Source organism: Chaetodon trifascialis, chromosome 17 (assembly GCF_039877785.1).
Source record: "Chaetodon trifascialis isolate fChaTrf1 chromosome 17, fChaTrf1.hap1, whole genome shotgun sequence".
NCBI lineage: Eukaryota > Metazoa > Chordata > Actinopteri > Chaetodontiformes > Chaetodontidae > Chaetodon > Chaetodon trifascialis.
The window spans coordinates 7,573,169-7,596,859 of NC_092072.1; the positions used below are offsets into that span (position 1 = coordinate 7,573,169).

General features: G+C 43.5%; 1 protein-coding gene across 1 annotated transcript in view; it reads right to left on the reverse strand.

Annotated features, from left to right (window-relative positions):
* LOC139346378 (TGF-beta receptor type-2-like) overlaps positions 1 to 7,288 on the reverse strand; it is a 28,958-nt gene extending 21,670 nt beyond the window's left edge. The window contains exon 1 of the mRNA XM_070985421.1: positions 7,191 to 7,288. The gene's annotated coding sequence lies outside the window, so the exon portion shown is untranslated. The remainder of the gene's footprint in view (positions 1 to 7,190) is intronic.
* Positions 7,289 to 23,691: the final 16,403 nt, after the last annotated feature.

The following is a 23,691-nucleotide window of genomic DNA, read 5'->3' on the forward strand; positions in this document are numbered from 1 at the left end:
CTGGCTCGTGTTCATTGCTTGGTTAGGTTTAGAGTTTGATGGTTGGATTGATGATTAGGGAAACAAATGCCAGGATCAGAGCCAATCAGAAGCAGAGTTGGGGCAGATGTTTGAGCAATAGGAAGAACATAATGTAAGGAATCACAATAATGGGACGTCACAGCAAAGGCGCAGCTCCCTAAAAATGCTAATGTCACAATGCTAATATGAACATGGCAACAATGCTAACATGCTGATGTTAAGCAGGTACAATGTTCACCATCTTAATTTAGCATGTTAGCATGCTAACATTTGCTAATTAGTAGTAAACACATAGTTAAGTTGAGGCTGTCATTGGTTTTGCAGGTATTTGGTTTTCAAGTGTTGGACAAATTGAACATTTGACCAGATAATGGTTCGAGATGAAAAGCAAAAGGGTCACCAAAGTAAACACATTTTTTAGTATAGGGGACACAAATGTCTGGACCAAAAGTCATGGCAACCTATCCACCAATTGCAAAATTTCACTGATGTGAACTGAATGGTGGCGCTGGAGGAAAAGCTAGGATTGATCCTCCCATCGATGCCTGTATAAAAGTTCATGTTAGTTGTTAAAATAGTTCAATCTTGACCAAATGTGGTGGAAACAACAAACAGGCTGACAAACAACAAGATAACATGATGAAAACGGCAACTCATTAGAGGAACATGACTCAATATAGCATGCATACAAACACTGAATAATTTGAAACCCACAGACACATGCAGGAATCCAGGCCATGGACAGTAAAGATAGGCCAACCATTAAGCACAGCCTCTCGCTTTTAAGTTCATTGCATGCACTTTGCCACAAATTCAGCCAAAGAGGAAATCTGACTCAACACGGCTAACATGTGGGTTTGCATGCAGACTCACACAAACACATAACAACACTCTTGGCTGTACAGATGCAGAGTCATACACAATAAGTCCCACACTCCCACACAATGAATTGGCACAGTTTTCTTGGTGCCACTGGTAAACCTAAGGAAGTCAAAATAGCCCATTCTGACAACAACAGCCTCACTCTGTCTTCTCCCACCGCTGTGAACGGGCTTTGTCCCTCAGTATTACTCAAGCTGCGAAGGAAGGGAAAGTTTATCTTTAACGCGCCAACGGTTACAACCTTTGGTATCGGGACACTTTTAGGTCTATTGTTCTCCGGCAGAACATCGATAGGTGTCCAAAACGGTGCCAAAGTCTGTTTAAGAAAGGGAACACATTGCAGGGGGGAGCAGCAACATGTGAGCAAACACTGCAGCATGTGACTCCCATCTCTGTGTGACAGGAAACATCCTGTTTCTTGGTGTGGTTCATGTGTGGAGATGAGTGACAGATGTAAGGTCAGAGGAGATTGTCTTATCTGTTGATCTGTTTATATATATGTGTGGGACATAGCGCACTGTCACAGAGCCCAAACTCTTGCTAAAAACGTATTATTCCGGCATTCCTCTTCCTCTCCTATCACCTGTAAAACCGTCAAAGCAGTGCCATTAACTGCAGCACATTGTGAACCTAAAAGCAACCCCTCATGCTAAATTTAAAAGATCACAAAGCAGCAAAAGGAGGAAGGGAAACAAACAGAAAACAAAAACTAGCTAGCAAAAACAGATGGAGTAGAAAAAAAACACCCACATCTTCCTTCCTCTCCTGATAATGTTTGAAAAGCATCTCTTTCCTCGGAGCGTAATGCCACACATCAACCCTTTCTGTGGCTTTTACCACAGATTCATCCAAAGTATCTAATTGCTCCAAAGGGGATCATGCTGAAGATGACGGTCATGCCATTCACCAAGCCTAGATTACAGGGAACGGACTGTTTAAGCAAAGAGGGGGAAGGTTTAGTTGCCTTGCCTCCAATAAAATGTTTCAATATGAGCCCCGAATGTGGCCGAGGATACAGTCACACACAAACCCAATCAAAGTGTTTTGTGTTGTGAGGGAGTGAAGGCAGTATATCAAAGAATTCATGCATACCAAAAAGGAAACATACGCAGTTAATGTAAACCCTGCATTAACAAAAGCCATGTGAATTATGTTTGCAGACCAAACAGCTGTGAAGTAACAACCGAATATATGTAGTGCTGTAGTACTTCATTACAATTTTGAGGTACTTTGCTGAAGTACTTCCAATTTATGCAAACTCACTACATTTTGGAAAAATATTCTACCTTATGTTCTACTTTCATATGACCGCTATGGTTACCAGATATTTTGCATTTGCACAGAAATCATACAAAAACATGTCTACAGCATATAAAGGTTAAAGTTACTCTAGCTCCACCTGTAACATTAGAATCCTGCTCACATGTTTCTGCCTTCATAAGAGCTATCAATAATACAACCCTGATTTCAAAAAAGCTGTGACGTTGTGTAAAATGTAAATAAAACCAGAATGCAGTCATTTGCAGATAACCTGTGGTCTTGAGCCCTTGCAGGAATCTCCTTTATCAAATCGCATGTTCACACAGTGGTGAACCTCGCTCCATCCTCGCTTGTGAACGACTGAGCCTTTCCAGGATGCCCCTTTCATACCCAATCATGATACTCTCACCTGTTACCAATGAACCTGTTTACCTGTGGAATGATCCAAACAGGTGTTTTTGGAGCGTTCTACATCTTTCCCAGTCTTTAGCTGCTCCTGTGCCAACGTGTTGCTGCATCAAATTCAGAATAAGCAGGTATTTACAAAATTTTCTTTCCTTCCCTTTCTTTTGTCAGGCAGCAGAACAATTACAGGTTGCAGACGTAAAACCAACATAACCATTTAATATGAAACAAAGAACAAAAGTCATGAGATATCAGTGTTTTTTATCAACGCACAAAACATTTATAGCCAGATGTCCTTGCTCCAGGTAATTTAGAATTATTGGAAATGTATTCGGTGAAATCAGCTCCCTAAGATTTGAACTGGTTCAAGCAGAAAGAGCATCTTATATGCGCTTTTTCCCAGTTCAGTATGGACTTTGGACTTTACGACTGGGGTCATTCTGTATGACAAATACATTTACATTTGATACTTAAAGCTGCACTGTTCAATACTTTAATATGAAGAATGGGTGAAATGAAAGGTGTCACAAACCCACAGAAACGTCTAATACCTGCACTCAGGTAAGACGTGTTTTAGCGTCTTTCATTGTTTTTGGTTTTATTGTCATTACTTAACTGTCTTGGTTTGCTGTCTTGGGTCTCACCAGTGTTGTTTCCAGCCACAGCAAGCAGCTGTTTTCACCAAAAAACAACAACAACAACAACAACAACAAAAAAACCATCAAATGAAAAGACAGCACGCAGCAACAAACTAACAGCAGAAAGACGGAGTTAACAGCAGCTGGTGGAGCATTTAGCTGCAAAAGAGGCAGATATGTCCTCAGAAATATGTGCAGACTGAGACAGAGCTTAAAAAGAGAGTAAATATTGGACTTACATTCATCAGGTGGCCACAAACACAATCTCGACGAATGCTAATGTTGCTGCTTGTCCGTTGAATGAGCAAATAACCAACTGTTTGCTCACATGTTCTATCAACTGTAATGATGTTATCAAGCCACAGTAAGTTGATAATATGTCAGTGTTGTGCTTTACAGCCTGGTGATTTAGTAGACTGTAAAAGACAACAGTGACATTATCAACTTACTGTGACTTGATAACACCATACAGTTGATAGAATAAAGGCTTATCTTATCTTGTGGCCTAAAAAGGGATCTTAATTCTTTTAGCTTCCTCAGTTTCAGGGTCCTGGTATTGTGCGTGCTGGCTCACTGTCACGCTGTCATGACTTACTGGGACACTTGAGTATAACAGATTGTTCATATTATAAATAACACAAGTGTTTTTCCTGCTATGACAAGTCAAATTGTCAGCTATGAAAGGGCCCATACGTTTAACATGCCGTCCACAAGAGCGGTTTATGTTGCTATAAGAACACGAGCATGCAAAATCAGTACTTCTAACTGTCGAATAAGATTACACTTCTGTAGCTACTACTGCCCTCTAATCGGCAAATGCGAGGGCTGCCAATATTAAGCTTTAGAAGTGAAAATGTCAGCGTCTCACTGAAGGTTGTAATACGCAAACAGCATCGGCTGATTTCCAGTTGGCTCGCTGCGGGAGCTTGGTGATGGAGGAGATGGGCGTTTGCAAAGAAAAGCCAATTCATGATGACATGCTAGAGCCCGCACTCCAAATACGTTGAGCGAGCGAGCCCAGTGATCATGGTTTCCCAAAAAACCCACTTCTGATAAACATTCAACATCAGAGCGTTTGAAGGGCAAGTCCTCCCTGGTCTCAGCAGCCACATGCGTATTTACAAACATCTGCAGATTCCCCCTGATGAGACCAAGGATTCTTCTACGTGCTTCCCATGGGAAAGGCTGCACTGAGGCTGAGATGAAACAACATTTCAGCTGAACAAGGTTTCCTCTGTGAAAATGGTAGCAGACAATATATTAGTGTCACTCAAAAGTGTCCTCTCGAACCCAGAGGGGCCCTCATGAAGTTGCGGGGGACTCTTGAGAGGTGGGTACCCAAAGAAGCAGGCTCTTAATTGGAGGATACTAAAACGTCATTTAAAGGATATCATGGGGAACGTTAGACTAATGAATCGGTTTGCTTTTGACATTTATCCCTTGTCATTGTCCAGTCAAAGTTCTCCCTCTGAAAGCTGCAGCAACGTCTCAGATGCTGTTTGAGCAGTTTTCTCTTTTTTACCCAACCAGCGATAAAATAGAATTTCTGTGGGATTTAAGGGCGTTCACTTGATGAAACATCATCAGAAATGATTGGCTCTCCTTAAAAAATTCATATAGCTCATCCAGTAATGAGTGAGGCAGCCTGCGGACATACTGAGTTTCATTTTCCAGCACTGCTGTGAGTCCACCTCAGGGATCAGACCCTTCCCCACCTTTATGGTCACTCCATCACATATTGTCCAGCAAGCACAGGCACCTTTAGAATAACCCGTAAAGATCAAATGAATTGTAAATGAACTGCTCTCAGCTAACCACTCGTCAGCATTGTGCAGCTATCTTTGATCTCAGGTATACAGATGTGTGAGCTATTAGCTGAAATCATGAGCTGTATATTGGGGGCAACTTAACAAGCCCCCTGTAACGCTGCATCTGACTGCAGTGCAGAGTGGTTGGGGCCAGTGGGTACATGCTGGGCGTGCCAGCACAGGAAGCAGCACTCATCCTGTGCCACCTTCTGCTCTTGTTCCAGGCAGGAAATACCACCATGACCCGACACTGATAAGGACAAGGAGCTGAACCACGGTCACGTGGTAAATGATGCCAGACAAAAGAGGAACCAATATACTCTGTGCTTATGTATGAGTGGGAGAGCGAAGGACAGATTGATGGAGATGGGAAAATTAAGAGCGAGAGATTTGTTTTTTTTAAGTGCGAGGTTGTAGTGTGCATGCAATGTGGATATCCTGGTAACCCTTCCCTTTAACTGCCGTTTATCTATCAAGAAGCAGCATATGAACAAATATCAAACTGTTTATATTAGACTGTAATGTGGTTGTAAGCATAAGGACGATGTCAGTGTTTAGTTAAAGGAAGCTGCGTATTCGTTTTCTTGCAGAACATTAGATGAAAAGAGGAAGATTGATGCCACCCTCAGGTCTGGAAGCTACAGCGAGCAGGCAGTTAGCGTAGCTTAGCACAAAGACTGGAAACAGGGGGCAACAGCTAGCCTGGCTCTGTCCAGACTTCAAATATTTGCCTATTAGTACCTCTAAAGCTCACTAATTAACACGTTTTATTGCATTTGTTTAAACTGTACAGAAGACAATAAACAAGACAAACAAGATGTATTTGCAGTTTTACTCACTTCTATAATTGTGGCCATGTTTAACACCAAATGTACAATCATAAGCAGGTTCAAAATTGTTGATAAATGTGTTTTAAAGAAAAAAAACTTAATTGACTCGAGTGAAAAAGTATTTATAAATATAATTATATAATTATAATAAGTACTGAAGTGTAAGTAATGTAGCAAATAGTTACCTATACTTCTATATTCATCAACTGTCCTTATTTCTTCTTACAACAACATTATAGTGCATTATGAAGCATTCACATGCCAACATGTTCGCTCTCTTGGCCCAGCGAAAATATGTCAGACATTCTAAGATGCAGTTGAAAAGCATCGCTGTGACGTCAGTATTCCAAATGGATTTCATTTAACGGCTCATTCCAAAAGCTTTTCCTCGGCCAAATTTTCCCTCGCCGGTTTGTAAATTTACCATGACTGTGAACACGCATTTATTTTCAGCCGCTCCGTCGAAAGTGAGGCGGCGCTCGGCTGTTGTGGATGACTTTGATCATGGAAAACCTGCTCGAAATTTCTCCCTTTTAAACAAACTGTGCGTGACGCGGAGTGAGATTGAATCTCGGTATGCTCCCTCATAGCCTGTGCATCAACACAGCATGCAAATGACTAGAAAATTACAGCCGTCCTCTGTCGGGGACATTGTAGGTTTTATTCACTACATCCACTATATTGCAATGGCATATAGTGCAGCTAATGAGGCTCAGAGCAGCCTGCTGATGGAATATCATGAAATATTCTCCACTGAATACAAGCTGCACAGATTTACAGATGTCAAGCCTGAATACTGATGTCTGTGTCTATTGAATGTGCTGCTTCCAGATAAAATGATTTTTCCATTTGGACAAAGGCATCAATTTCACATTTACTCATCAGATCTAATGAAGTTCATTCTGGCTGCTGCAGCCAGCCACCTCGTTCTCTTTGCCAGATCCCAGAGAGCTTATCCAAACAGAGCGACTGCCAGCTCTCTCGCTGCAAGGAATTTCCTTACAGAGCACTCCCACCACCTCTCCTGACACGGGGGTGATTTAGATATTTCAGGAAATCAGACTTTAGCGCTCAGATCCACTCTGGTGCAATTATGAGATGCTAGAGTTTTTATTTATTCATTTCCTTTTCCCCCCGTGGAATTTCATCATGAAGTCCAATCTGAAATACGAGAATTTGGCCAAGTTGTTCCAATTAAAATCTCATTTGCCCAAAAGCAGCATTTAGCAATAGTTTCTTGGAATCTAGTGTTTGTATTGCTGCAGCGATTTGTTTAAAAAAAAAAAAAAGGCCAGAAACAGCTCAAAACCCAAAGCAGAATACCTTTAAAAATCAACCAAACTTACCTGCTCCATTTATTAGCTTTAAAATCCCATCGTTTAGTTTGCATCTGGTCACATCTGTGAATGAGCAACACGGAGGAGAGAAGGGCAGTGTTTACCACATTGTGAAAAGGGGTCTTACAGCATAATCAGCTGCTGCGTGCACAGTACCAACACTGTCAGTGATGTGTTGGCCTTTGTCGACGCAGATAACAGAGCTGGTCTTTTCTTTGTACAAGCTGCTCTCTTGAGCCGTTTCTGTCACTTGCCTCCAAAGATCAGAACTTGAAGTGCTTTAAATGTTTCACATGGGTGTTGAAATTTCGCTTGTCGAACAAGAAAGAGCATTCATGACGCTCTTTTTAAATGCAAGATTAAGAAATCCATGGTTGGAAGACGGGGAATTCAAAGCTACCAGTATTTTACACTGCGTTTGCAACATTTATATGTCTCTGTCAGGCAGCAGGGAGACCAGCTCTCAGCCATAATAGATTAGCAAAGGAAGGTTTCCTTAAATGTGCTTTCAGTGTGCTAAGATTACACTCTGAGTGGGAGTCGGCAGAGCAGTCTGCAACGATCCATTCAGGACTATATATTCTGGCCCATTTTCTCCACAAGCAGCCACTTCATGCACACTGGCCCTGTCCTAAAAATCTGCAGAGGAAATGGACCACGCTGTGTCTATTTCCAGGACAGCCGTCGTGGCCCAGCCTCATTAAAATGCATTGCCTTTATGGCTCAACTTATACCGCAAGTTGCTGCCTAAGCTCTTTGTTTTAAGTGCAGCTGCTAGGTGAGGTGAATTTTTTCCTTGGCTGCAGGATGACGGTCACCTCAGCACATTGTGCAAGGCACACGAGGTGAAAAGGTTGAACGTTTCCAATCTGATAAGAGTGACAGAATCGGGGAGTGTGTGTATATATGTGTGTCGGTCAGCGTGGAGATTTTCCGACTGACCAGATCCCGTCTGCAGTGTCTGACCACTGGCCAGACTGCAAGAACAATGATAGCGGTGGCTGTGTGTTGCGGGATTGTTGCATTGTACTCACAGGAAAACCGCTGCTGCTGCTGCTGTTGGTCGCTGCTGTCCAGAGAGTGTGGTCACCTGAAATCAGCCACAAAATTACAGCCCCTTTCAATGCCCGGATTTTTCAATTGGGCCTATTGTGTCGGAGACAATTTGTGGTGTGCTGGAAAAGGAAAGTTTAGCGACAAAGTATGAAAAGTATTTCGAAAGAATGGTTCATGTGACTATAAATCACCATCTCTGAAATTGGAGCCATATAAACGGACATGAGACGTGGTCCTGGATGCCAGCTGGGGTTATGGGACTACACACCACCCTGTACGAGCAACCTGTTTTATAGTAAGGAGCAGCACTCACGTGTGAAATATCTACAGATAGGTATCATTAAGTGGCCTCACCTTTTAAGCCTCTTTCCTAGGTTCACCGCTCAAATAGCAGATGTTCTTTCAGACAACATTTAGTACTGTTAGATACACAGACAGTAAGGTTCAGAGTGGAGTTAAGGAGCCAAAGGAAAGCACCTGAAGGCTGGCTAGTTGTTTGGGGCTTACCTGGAGTTATGGCTCCAGCAGAAGCCCCACAAGCCCACGCTATGATCATAGAAGAAGTTCTTGGTCATGATGTTCAACAAATCAGAACTTTGTAGGTCGTTGATTAAACATTACTCAGACAAGTCAGCAAACAGGTGTGGGAAAGGAAAGAAGGAACGTGATAATGTGAGGCTAATAATATGAGCCTACCGTCCAATCTCATGGTGGCCTGCATCTGAAATCTTTGCACAATCGAGTGCAACACCGTGAACGCCTTTGAGGAGAAACAGTTTAAAGCTCTCACGTGTGTACAGTAAATATGAAGCTACAGCAGCCAGACAAGAAATAATCTGGCTCATAACTCCCTAGAAACCACTTGGATTTTTGAGCGGATTAACCAAACAAGATGTAACGTGTTAATTAGTGAGCTTTGGAGGTGTTTGCAGGTGGATTTTACCTTCGGACAGAGCCTGGCCAGCTGTTTCGCCCTGTTTCCAGTCTTTATACTAAGATAAGATAAGATAAGATAAGATAAGATAAGATAAGATAAGATAAGATAAGATAACCAGCTGCTAGCTGTAGTGTTGTATTCAATCTTCAACATTCAATCTTCTCATCTCACATTGTGAGAACAAATTTTTATTCAAGCATACCTCCAGGTTTACTGAGCATTGCCACTGTACAGATTATATAACAGATTTCCTAATTTGTAATAGATTAGCAGTAACCTGCTCATACAGGCCTGTCTTCCCACCAGCAGTGACACACGAAGCCTCCGGAGCAACTGTATTTATTTTAACGTCTATAGAGGCACTGAAACTCATCCAGCACTCATCTTTCATCCAATGAGGCCCCTAAGTCCAGATGTTCTGACGAAAGCAGCTGCCAGCTGTGTCTATCAGGCACACCGCTCTTTCCCTTCCTTTTCCCGGACTTCTTTCTTTTCTCTTTCTATCTGTCTTCTCCAATTCCTCTTGAAATCCTTCTGTACGTTCATGGAAAAGCGGCGAGGAATGCCCTGGCACTCCGATGCAGCATCATCAGCCACAGCAGAGCCCCACGCTTGCTCGCTGCCAGCTGCAGCCTGCACGTCTTAATCTTCACCACTGTGTACGCTTGTTGTCCAGCTGCTGCTATGGCAACAGGGCTGCGTTCTGCTAGACCTCTGCTACGATATCTGAAGTTAGACACACACACACACACACACACACACACACACACACACACACACACACACACACACACACACATACACACACACACACACAAATGGGCAAAGAGACAGACCAACAGGAGGAAAAGCAATAAAGAGAGAGCATTAAAATGCCAGCCCAGCTTCTACAGCAGAGCAGTGAAATACTGAGGAGGAAGGTGAGGCACTGCAGCTCTGTTGCTGTTGGCCACTGTTCTTCTGGCTGTGATGGCCGACCTTCAGCTCTCATTATTAGCCATTTAGTCCCTTAACAAGGGGATGTACTAAATGTCAGAAAATTGGCCCACACCTGCTTACATAATGAAATACATCACAGTTACTGTAATTATGGCAGCATGGACGGGCAGATGTCCAAACACATGGAATAGGACCACTACACAAGACATTTTTTGAACAGAGCCCCCCCATTGGAGCTGATTTTTAGTGGTCAACAGATGGTTTAAGCTCAGCTCCTATGAAGACCAGCAGCGGAGTGAGACAAGGTTTACGTGACTTAACCTTCACATCCATGCAGCTCATTCAGGCTCTGCACACGTCAGGACCACAAGAGCACGTCGGCTCTTCCTGCGTTCAATGAATGGAGCCAAGTCCTTCACAAAGCTCCATTTATTACTCAGGCAGAGGCAGGAGTTTGTATTTAAATTTGGTCCCCAGCAACATGAAAGCACGTACTGTATTCTTTCATACCACAAGGACACATGGAATTAAAAATCTATGTATGTCAAGTCGTACTATATTACAGACATCAGCGGTGGATCCATCTAGTTCAATATCCAACAAAAACTGACAATCTGTGTCTCATTTTCATAGTTTTGGTCATCATCATTTCAGCTTTGCTTTGCAACCACAGCACCAACTGGACAACCACACAAGCAATTGAGAAGGTCAGCAGTTGAGTAATACTATCTCAATTGCTTATTAGAAAGCAAAAATGCTGATCAGTACAGTTATTACCCAGATTTCAGATCTTTAAGGAGTAGCTACACGGCTTTAAAGCTGAGGCTGCTGTTGTCACACCACATCAGAGCAATTAAAAACTGATCAGTAAAAAGTGGTAAAAATCATGATGTTACAGGCCTGAGCTTGACAAATAACAAACAGACAAATATGAGAGAAAAAGAAATAAACACGCACATTATCATAGAGGGAATTTCCACACATGCACACTGTTCCTAACGCACTATTGCTTTCATACAAATCATTCAGACAGTGAACTGTAGAAGAGCCTCTGGTGCTGGCATGTGAGTTATCAGCAGCTGCCATGCATTTATGAAGCTGCTCTCATTTTTCCATGGGAAGGTTCCTCTATACCACTCCGTTACAAATGGGCTTTTCTCTTGGATCCAGTTAAATAGTATGCATTTCCTTGCGAGGAAAATATGTTTATATTTATTTATTAACTTAGATCTTCGAGAGCCTAAAACACCCGCTTTGGATGGTGGCCCCAGTAAAAACTGCCCATCTTTGCATATATTACATTTCTCAAGTCCTTTGCTGTTCATGACCAGAAGTTAGCAATTTAAGAACAGTCCCATGTGTCCGTTATATAGCAAGTGATCATTGCTAAAATACTTATTACTGTCGCTTTAAATAATGACAAACACATTTTGATGATGACTCAAATGCCTTGGAAGAGTTTGATTAGTCACAGCGGACTGATGAGATCTTGAGACAGCATATTTCTGCTGGTGGGTGTTTTGCTCTGTTTTGTCCTCAGGCCTGATCTATGAGTCACACATGCACTCAGACACACACACCCACACAGACAAATGCTAATGCAAGGATGATGTCATGCACGCATCCACGTGGGTCGGCTAAAATTCCTGAGAGTTGAAAATTAATTGCACCGTAAAATGCAGACACACATTCATGAAGAGTTGGCACACAATACGCATACAGAGTTAACTACAGCACATGTGGGAGCACTTAAGAGAGTTCGGGGCCCCACTCTGAGTTCAGCCTCACCTATGTGGAGTTTCTTTGTAGTTCAGCCGAGGGTTAGTCTGCAGCAGCCATAACATGTGTAGTGTACCGTGACTCTGGAGAGATTAGAGAACATTGTGCTGGACTCAGGAAACACAGTGTTGAGTTTGGTGAACTGTGTGTATGAGTATGTGTGAGAGACAGAGGAAAAAGTACGAGCCTTCGCAGTATATCATCTTAAGCTGAGCGAGGTGTAGGGGTGCATGGTGCACGGGCCACTGACCCAGAATAAACAGCAGTCATTTCTTTCTCTGCTTACAGTCTACACCCCATTGCAGCATCTTAAATCTGGAACCGCCGCAGTCAGTCAACACCGACCTTTCACAGACTCAGACGCAGCACTTCTAACGTATTTATAGCGTGGTATTTCCCCTGCTTGTTGCCCTTAACCAAGTCCACCTTCCATTGTTATTCCTTCTGGAGAGGGCATGACATTTGTGGTATATACACCATTCTTTCACTACACCCTCAAAACACGCAGCCTGATGAGGGCAAAGGGTTATCCAGCTGACAGACAAACTGAACACCCAACCGAATGAAAAACAGGGGGAGCAACAATGACATCTGTACCATTAGAGTTTATTAGGAAGAGATCCAGTTTACACAGTAATCTCTATTAGAAACTGTGCTGGAAAGATCTGAAATCTTAAATCCAGCTGTTTCTTAATTGCACTTCCATAAAGACTCACAAGAGACAAAATCAAAGCAGCAGTGGCTTCCTGACCATTAGGCCAACACTATGGGTCAATCCTACAGTTCCCATAATGCAACAGTGTCTTTCCACCTTTTGAATGCTCCACTTCCAGCTTCATGTTTAGCACACATGAGAGTGGTATCAATTTTCTCATCAAATATCTCAGCAAGAAAGCAAATAAAAAAGCAAAACTTCACTCAAGGCCCACTTACTAGCTTTTTCTAGAGCTTCGAACTGCATCACATGACATTCCTCAGTGTGGTCATGTGATCAAAAATCCATACTTTATCTTTGAAGTATGCGCTTTGAGATACATTAAGACAATTATTATTATCATCATTATTTGGTTCAAATTACTGTTTCCATGAATTTAATCGTCCAATAAGGGAATACCCTGCAGTGCATTGCTGCTCCATCCCATATTTCCAAACACATCTGGAGGGACTGAGGTGCTCTGGAGGCCTTTGTTTTTTTTACGGCCCCACATGTCAGTAGCTTACACATGCTCTCATTACAGTCCCACAAATCTGCGGCACTGGGGCCCCGGGTCGGCCCCTGGAGCATGTGTGGTCTTGCTCTTGTTACTGGGCGAGCTGTTTATCCACCTGCACACTGTTGTTGTAGATCACATCGCTCGGCCTGCTGATAGTGAGCTAGTCGGATTTCGTCCTCCGGCCCTTGAGGTCGCCGGGGGCTGGAGGAGGTGAATCTTCCTTTCTGTTCTTTATTTTTCTTCCTCTATCTTCCCTCTCTTGTTATTTCTCCATTTGTCTCTTTGTTGTTCACACTCTCTCTCCACTCCACCGCGTTTCATCTTCTTTACGCTCCCATTTCTCTCCCTGCGTCTCCTCTTGTCTTCATGCTGCAACCCTTCACATCACCTTTCCATTCTCTCACTTCTCCTTTGCCTCTTCTTTCTGCATACATATTTTCTAAGCTCTTACTGTCGACTTCCTCAGCCCTGACCTCCCATTTTTTCGCTCTTTATCTCCATCTTTACCCTCGTCCTTCTCATCCACAACCTTACTGAATGCACACAATCACACTTGACACACTCAAAAGTGTACATTTAGTCGTTTATGATTACCAATTCTCTCTCCAATCTAAATGTCAAGCCTTGAAATGCCAGTATGGATGGTTTATTTCGTCCAGCTGGCGAGGAAGAAAGATGCCATTCCCAAGTGGAAACTGGATTATTGGATTTTACAGTTTTATTTGAAAAGGAATCTCAATGTATCCTATAGGATCTGTGTGATATGTTAGAATAGGGGGAGCTAGGAGATATATAGTCAAGCCACAACCATCCAAGTATTCTAGACTTGCCAATATTCCCTCCAAAAATAGCTTTACATCTCGTTTTCCCCCTTATTTTTGGATCATGTATGCGATAGACCCCAGAGTCACACAGTATGCACAGATCTAATTATAAAGGTCTCAGGCAGCGAGTACGTTTTTGTATTTTAACAACATCAGAGAGAAGTCGAGTTATTCTTTGTCTCTGTGCAGCTACAATAAATTATTGTGCGTTTGCTGCATCTATCACATGCACACACACACACGCACACACACATGCAGAGTTAAAACTATTGTTATAGTTTTGTGTTACCGAATCAGCTTCAGTGGGAAAGAGAGTAAAGGTCAGCTCTTGTGTCCGGCCTGCTGGGAAGCTCCTGTCCAAACAGGCTCACTCAGTCGCACACACGCACACGCACACGCACACGCACACGCACACACACACACACACGACCGTTCCAACTCTTATTATTTCCATAAGTGGAATTGGATTTGATATCTTGATTTTTTTTTTTTTTTTTTGTTGTACTAAGTGCTGCAGCTCTCGCGTCTATCTGTTGGCTGAATATCCTGGTCTGAGCTCTCCCAGTCAGATAACGTTCTCAGTGCCAGATGATGCTGGCATAACTCCTCTCACTGGCCAAAACCAGATCCAAATCAGACAAATGGGACCAACAGAACAGCTCATGGCTTTGGAACAGCGAGGGATGCTCAGTTAGTAAACACAAATCTTCAAATTGTGGAGATCTAATAAATGCGACTGTAGTTAATTGTAGATTTTGGGGAATGACTTGATCTGTATTCCACACTTTAAAGGTCGTAGCATGTAAAAAAATCAGCTTCTAAAATGACCAAATGAAAGTGGAAAAAATAATCAGACTTGTAACATGAACGTCTGATTCAACTGTGAGAATGAAAACTAATCTTTCCTGCCTGAGGAAACACCTGTTGGATTCAGTTTTTTGGTCATGATTTAAATCGGTCATTGTACTCACCAAAGCACCTGTGATGCACACAATCAGTCACATGATCAGACGGGTTGTAAACAAGCCAGGGTTAGCCAGAATATCTAAATCACAGGGACAGGGGTGACTTGCCCTCCGTGTTTGACAGCTCGACCGGGCTGCTCGAATTAAAAACAACCTGTTTTGAGTGAAACTGATCGGTTACACAAGGGTTAATGACAGGAAGTCATGCATTAATGTAAAAGTCAGGAGGCACTGGCTTTCTTCACATCCTCAATTAACACCTATTGTCATCAGCATATTGAGAACAGAGCTGGGCCCTTGGCACAGACCCACTGCCCTGCCACCTGGGGAACAATGCCTTCTGTGCAGCCCCCAGGATCTCCAGGGATACAATTGTTCCACTAATGTCATTGTAAACTTCAATAGGCTTTGGCCGCGCTCCCAATTCCTGCAACACAATGATAGTAATTCATCATGGGAATATTGAAATGGAGCTGCTGTCTGACTGAGTGTGTTGCCACAGGGATTTCCATTGTGGATGTGGGGCAAAGCATCCGTGTTTTTCATTTGTTCTCCTGTCGGCTGGAGGAGCACATCTGGCGGAGATGTTCACACTTTATCAATACGTGCTGAAGGGGCTGAATTTGATCGAGCTCTTTATGCACGAGGGACACTCACCTGCCACATTTAAAGCTGCATTCATCAGTTTATGTGGCCACTTGGGGGCAGAACTTCCTCAGCAAGCTCCAAACCACACAAATGTAACAGGCTTGAAAAGTTGATGTGGCTAACATGTTAGCATTGATATTTTAGACATCCAGCTGAGACAGAGCAACATTAGCATTCAATCTGGGTCGTGTTTCTGGAGACCTAATGGATGCAAGTCCAATGCTCACTCTTGATGGAAATATGTGACTCTTCTTCTGCTAAATGCTCACCAGCTAGCTGCTACCTTTGTCTGTCTGCCACTTAGTGCTGGCCAGGTAGACTATAAAAGATCCTTTTCACAATTACCAACAACTCAACACAACAAAAAATATGTTTGTCTGTGCCCTCCAGAACTGACATTACACACAGCTGTCCACTCGTTAAGAATCAGTCCCCTGAACTCAGTGGACTGTGCAGAGTCTAAGGTCTGGGCAACTCTTGATCGACACATAAAGTGAGTTTACATGAGCATGAGTATCTCAGTTTTGACTGTCTGACTGTCTGTGTGGAGGGAAAAAAGCTTGAAAAAGGTGAAATGCTAACATGAAAACTGCCTGGTAAGAAGATCGATCTTGTGAGATGAGAAAACATTGATTTAAGATATTTCATCTTACCTTTTCTGAGCATCTTCTGATCTGACGGCCGTCTCGGTATGACGACATCTTTGTACAAAATCCCTGAAATCAGTGGAAAAAACCATCTGTTTCATGATGCTATGGTTCAGGTTTGGTTATGTTTAGGCACAAACACGACCTCAGGGAAACATGGTGGTTCAGGTTAAGATCACTGCTTCGTAGTGTACCTTCACTGTCATGACTGCAATAATAACAGCCCGGTTGACGTTCAGGAATGATTGCGGCCGTTCTTTCAAACAATGTTGATTGTCTTTGGGAACGAGATATAAAACACAGTCTCTCATGTTAAAGTCTGACGTTTGGTTGATGCATCCATCCACCCGACCTCCGCCCTGTACGCAGACTCAGGCGCTCTATAATTATGACTCCCTCCTTTGCTTCACTCGCATCCTTTGAACTGAACGTAAATATTGTTTCTTCAGCTTCAAATCGCTTAAAGGATAACTGTAGTTTATTACACTTACTTTTGTCATTTTGGCCATCATTTCCATCAGCTGTGACATCGTTGCACTCAACAAAGAGACTGTTGAGATCTGAGAACGTGGCATCATCAGAACTGAGTGGTTGGATGATCACACGAGGTTGTAAACAAGGAAAAAGTTAGACCGAAACAATCCCTCATGCTCAGTTTGGCTAACCTGGAGGCTGTTTAAACCCTGAACGATCATGTGACTTCTTGTGTTTCTCACCCCATAAAACTACTTATTACAGATGTCACTACAATCCCACATCTCAGCAATTAAATGGCTGAATATGGTCTTATTATTACTGACAGGAAGAATAGCAGACATTACCAAAATAAGGTCCCAGCTGTAATTAAGCGGAATAATACTCAAACAATTTCAGATTTGTGGCAAGATTATAGACATGCTACTTATGCAATATTTCTGACTTGATCTAATGGAACTAGATGATGTATAAATATGAATCATGCATTTCCTCTCTAATGAGATATCCACATTTAGCTTCTTGTAATGAGGTTTACTGGCCTAATGTTGCATTCACACATTCCTAGATTAAGCGAATAATGAATTCCCCTCAAAACACGGCAAACCCCTCTTGGGCATTATTTAGATTTTAGCTCAGCAGTGCAGATCCCCCCCCCCCCCCCTTTGGTTAATTATGTCTCTCTTAGTAGAGTATAAGCTAATAAGGGAGCACCAGGTGTGCTTGTGGTTGCTGACGAGCACAGATTCTTGATTGGATGCAAAACCGCTCTGACCGCACCTGGAAGCTCAGGGTCATTAAAGGTCCCAGGCCCAATCAACCCAATTTCACTGAATCCTCAGTTTAGATTGGCCTGGAATAAAATCAATTGTGTTCAACTAGCCGGAACCTGAAACCTTGTCACCCCAGAGGTCTGCACAGATCATTTGTTGTACACAAATAGATATCCTGGTGCCTGGTTGACACCCTGATGAAGACAAATGCACATTACGAACCACAATCTGCATCCGTTTTTTCCTCTAGCTGTGCTGCTACAACACAAAGCCTGACATCCAAGTATTTTCCTGCTGTCATTTATTGTAAAAGCCGTAAAAACAGTTTAAAGAACATCTCTTCTCGGGGTGCACCTTTAAATGCACATGGGATTTATCTGCTTCCACATAATTCACAGTTGTCACAGTGGAGCTTCTGCCAGGATTTGCCATCAGCTCCCTTATCAAGACCAAATGCTGCATCCAGAGACTCCTCAAAAAGCATGTTTATCCTATATAAAAGCACATCAATCAGACAATTTGTACTGCAAGTAGGACAGATATATTTTAATGCTCGCCCAGGCTTTTCCTTCCTAATCTTCGTATATATTCAGCAGATGGCAAACGCTCGATGGGAAGGCTGGTTGTGCTGTCGCGTTTCACCCAGTGGAGATGTCCTTGATCTGTATCCAGTGGTGGTGGTGCTGCGTGTGTGTGTTTGTGTGTGTGTGTGTGTGTGTGTGTGTGTGTGTGTGCATGGAGGGCTTCTCACTCCTCTGTGAAATAAACACACCAGATAACATCTGTGTTGGTATGCTGCACCCTTGTGGTGCTCAGCTGCTACATCTCTATAAGTCCAGATAAGGAGGCTGCCTGGCTCCAAGGGAGTGAGATTGAATCTGTGGCATTTCACTCGATAAAGGATCCCACTGCATTTCCACAGATTTAACAGCCATAGAGTGTGTAGTGGAGAAAACCATGGCACCACGGAGGAGTCTCTCAGAGCAGCAGAATGTTTTAAATTGCTGTAAATGTACCACACCGACGGTTATCTCTGTCACTTCTGTGTATGTGCAGATGCAGGGAAAAAAGGAAGCTGTGACTCCTCCAATCATGCACATTCGAGTGCACATACACACACACTCAGTCTAATCCAAGCAGTCAATTGTTCTCTATTAAGATGTCCTTTGTTTTGGAGTGCCGGCCTCGTTGCCTCGATCTTGCAGAGACGTCTCAGGCAGTGGAAACTTGGCTACTGTGCAGGCGTGGTATTGACAGAACAGGCGTCCCTAGGAGGTGACAAGGACAGCGATTGATTGGGCCTAAATGAGAGTGAAGAGGAAGATTGATTGCCATCGATCCACTTCTTCCTCCAGCAGGCTCCTCAATCTTTGATTATGACCACTTTACGCCCAATCAAGTGTGTGTGAGCTGTGATGGGGGAAATCCCATCGAGAGGTATTAGCACCATTTGCGAAGGCTGCAATTATGAGAGGATGTGCGGGACCAAGGTCAACGCGCAGCAGGTGCCATCAGGCTGGATGATAATAACAGGGCTTCCTCTCGCTTCCCACTGCAATTTAGTCATATAGATAATAGGCTATGGGGAGATGGTGTGCTCGGTGTGTGTGTTCCTCAGAGGATGCTGGCTGCATAATAAATGTTTCCATAATAATGGCTCGAGGACAGGAAAACAACTAGCTGTGATGAAACACAATCATTTGCGATGCAGATCAAAAGAAAACAGCGCTCCTTGGTGCTTTTTTCCACAATTTTTTATTGAAAGCTTCATCAGAGAGAGAGAGAGAGAGAGAGAAAAAAACAACTCATAAAACCCAAGTCAAATCCTAACATCCACAGATGTACAGATAGTTTCTCAAAGATCACACACACTGAGCAGCGTGTGCGAGGCGTGACCATGTCCTCCTCGGCGCTGAAACAAAGAAAAGTGAGAAACGAACAAAAACAAAAAGAGAAAACTAACAAAAAAAAACCAAAAACAAATTAAAAACCGCTCTGCTGTCCTAATAAATACTTCCTCTTTTTATCTGCTAAATGAATCCCCAGCCTAACGCACTTTCTGTGCCGGCTATCTCTAAGCTATTTGGTCGGCCGTTTCCTAGTGATGGTTGGATCTCGTGTTTTCTCGGGGAGCGTTTGAACTCCACGCGGGGGGGTGCTGGCTGGCTGCGCTCCTGGGGTTGTGTGGCCAATCGATAGCTCTCATCAAAGGTGGACCGGAGCATCAATTAAAAAGCACAGGGCTCGCTCTTGTTGGGGGGGCAGTTTGAGCAATTTCCCTACTGCATTACGTGTGTGAGAGTGTGTGTGCTGCTCCGTGATGAGTTATTGAGCCTCCTTTACACTCTGTGGGAGACGGACTGAGAGAGGAACTCTGAACTGCTGTTTTCCTAACGCACGACAATCAATGTGGAATGGCCACAACTCCGTTCACAAGAATGAACCCGCAAGAGCCTCGCGGTGACCGGATGTGACATGCATCACGCATTTGATGAGGCTATTCCTGCGACGTAAATGACTGTCAGGAACATGTCAGATTCAGGGATGGTGGCAGTGATTGTGACAAATGGTGAGTTGAGGACGGACTGTGTTTGGGAAAAGGCAGTGAAGGAAGCACCTGGCCTTGGAAAGCTGACACTGGAGAAAAACCAGGATGTAGATAAAGTCTTAAGATCAGTGCTTATCGGAAGGTAAGCTCACAGAAGATCAGATTTACCTTGTGGAGTGTGTGTGTGTGTGCGTGTGTGTGTGTGTGTGTGTGTGTGTGTGTGTGTGTGTGTTATCCAAAGAGGACTGACAGGGAAACGTCCAAGTGCACAGTATTCTTACTTCTTCCTGCATCGAGCAGCAGCTGGGAAACACCTCTGATGAGACTTTCTTTGGGCACCAGATGAGTGAGATTTACTGCATTGTGTTAATTTATACATTCTCCCTGATAAACGGTTAACCTCAGAAAAATATAGTTAAAGGTCCGGCGTGAACGCTTCAGGAGGATCTATTGGCAGAAATGAAACAGAGTTATGTTTTCATTAGTTCATAATCACCTGAACATAAGGATCGCTGTGTTTTCATTACCTTAAAATCTCTTTCCACACAGTCTGCCATGTTCGCAACATTACCACTAGATGCCACTAAATCCTACACACTAGCTCTTTAACACTAAACACTTCATATATGACTGCATAAACTTTATGGCACTATGGCAGCAAACAGCATCACCCTGACCTTGACGCAGTAAACCTTCAGCACCTAGCAGCAACTCTTTCCTATAATCCATGAGCCTGTTGCACAAAAGCTATTGCGCCTGGTGGCAGCATTGTGTTTTACAAATGATGGTTGCTCGTGAAGTCCTGGAGGGCTCTCGCAGCTTTGCAGATTTAATGAAATACGTCCCTGAATCTCTGGTCATTCTTCTCTAAGAGTAGGTGAGATCCTAAACGATGAGCAGCACTCACATTTCTCCTAAAGCTGAAAGCTCATGTGGACTTAAGGAAGGAAGGGAACGCAAATGATGCAAACACACGGATGGAAAAGTGGACAAATAGAAAAGAAAATGATGAGCGACTGAGTAGAAAAGGAGAGATCTTGGCAAGATGGTGCAGGAAAGGAAGAGTGTGTGTTACTGTGAGTGGAGAGAAGTTGGGACGCTGTTTAAAACATAGATAAAACAGAATGTGATAACTTGCTGATCCTTTTTGACATAAACTTAAGTGAAAATATATTTAAAGTTTGACTTCATCAGCTTCAGTGTTCCTGTGAACACTTAATAAAACCTTTGTCGCTAAACACAGTCAGTTCGTTCTGTTTTATTTCCGTTTTACATGATGTCCCAACTTCTTTGGAATCAGGGTTGTAACTAGCGGAGGGTCAAGCTTGTGGCCTCCTGGAGTGCCGTGCAGGGGACATACTGCTGCATGAAGATGGACAAACTCCAGGCTGTGACCACTTCTGCCCGGCAACAGGCGCTAATGATCCCCCTCTCTTTCTTTCTCTCACACACACACACACACACACACACACACACACACACACACACACACACACACACACACACACACACACACACACACACACACACACACACACACACACACACACACACACACACACACACACACACCTTCTCTCCTGGTACAGCTGGCTCCTGGTTTGTGCTGACACATGGGCTGAGCAGAGTGCTTCTGCTACAGCCTCCTTAAAATTGCAAGCATGCCTTCTGTGCACTTCCACAAAGGTATTGGTATTCTGAAGGGTACATTATGCCATTGTGCTATTAAGAAAAAGCCATTTCTGTTTTTTTTTTTTTCCCAGCCAGGTAATCTCTCAGATCTGTGAAATATTGATACCGTATACCGAAAGCAAACACCTGCCTTAACATCTTTTTCTTTCTTGAATCTCCATTAGCAAAACAGAGCTGATATCCTTTGTTGTGCAGTTTTTTCATAATCTCTTGGCCATTTGTAATCCTATTTCCCATAATGCCATTACTATTGAATCTCATTTGTAGGACGATCTGCTCTCCAATGTGCAACTCCTGCATTATGAGTCCTATTAAGCTTCAGAAATGTCTTCTGGACTCTATAAACTGCAGCCGTAAAAGTCTAGAGAACTTGGTTATAGCTATGCTGAATTCATGACCTCACTAAAAGTTGAACTGTTGAGCAGAACAACTCTTCACACATGCACACAGGCACACACATACTAGCTTAAAACTGGTAAGGTTATAGTTTAGCAGCTCCGTTGTTTAATTAGGACACTTGAAAAGGAACACAGGGGGTTTCCGGAGAGCAATGAGGGCAAGTCCCGGGAGCTCTAAAACCCAACATTTGTCAGTCGTTAGCTGTAAAGACTGTTAGGTGACAGAGACTTGTTCAGTGGGAGATAAGAGCAAAGCATCGCCTGGAGGCGAGCGAAAGCAGATGTTGAATGTCAGAGCAGATGAAAGGAAAAGGGCAGGTGTTGATTTGACTGGACAATAAACAGCTTAACGGTCACCAAGAGACACTCTGAATGACGCATTTGGCTTTTGACCTCCGTCGGTGGATGGAGGAAAATAATTTACAGTAGGTATTCACACCGTGACTGAGGAAAAAGATAATGATGTATGGCTTTAGTTCATGTCAGGAACCCTTTTTGTGTGGCCTGTTTAGACTGAGTTCATGGCCAAATGAATCAATTGTGGCCAGCTCGTCACAGAGATCAGCGAACACAATGAAGGCACGAGCCCGAGACCGCTTCCTCTTTAGCACCATGTAGTGGCTTCGATATTGTGTAGCGTTTCTTTAGCACAGCTGAATCAAACAAGCTCTTCCGTGTGCTTTTTTTTCTTTTTTTTAAATTTGGAATCATGTGGAAGCTTTGTTCAAAGGCACTCGATGTACGATTTGATTGTTCGTTACAAACATCGCCACGCGTGACGACATAGCTTGCCTGTAATGCGCACAACATGCCATCATGTCCCAAAATGCAGTGCTGGACTTTTGAATGAGTCACATGAACTGCAAGAGCTCAATTGCAATTGTCACCAAACAAAAAGCTCCCTCTCTGTCTGGAAGAAAGGGGTCTTTTGAGGGACGCTGGAGTGGATCCTATTGCCCTGAAGGGAGACAAATTGGGCCCGTCAAGCCTCATTGCGAGAGTGACTGAAATTGGTTTGTGGTTCTGCTTCTGCACCATCCAATAAAGAGAAGAAACCTCAGAGAGAGGGGGAAGAGGGAGAGAATGAGGGAAAATGAGAGCAAAAGGAGGCTGGCTCGGCCATGGCACATTAATGGTGCCAGTGAAGCAGGGAAAAAATCGGGGTCTTTTTAGTGCTGTAGCACCACAGTGGGGCAGTGCGGGTGGACATGGGCGAACAGAGCAGACACACAGCGCTCCCGACACACAAAGGCTGCTGTAATGGGGGCAGAAATGGCCGCTGTCCCACAGGCAATTTCTTCGGGGGACAATCCTCAGAGATGAAATCATCGAAAACCTCACGCGGCTCTCGGATGGAGAGACAGGATAAGATGAGATGGGGTTGTTTGTGCAACAAATTGGAACAACCCGGGGTGTAACTGTCACTCAGTGGTGGGGTCGAGGAAGGAGCTGCCATCAACATCTTGTTATGGCTGGTGAGGAGCCTAGTTAGCTCCCACAGGTGTGCTGACCTCTCCTGCTTGTGTTGGGCAAATGATCAGTTCTGTTCAAAACCGACAATCCTTTTCTGGCCTTTAAACACACTTCCTCCACGCCTTGTTAGTGCCACAGAGTGA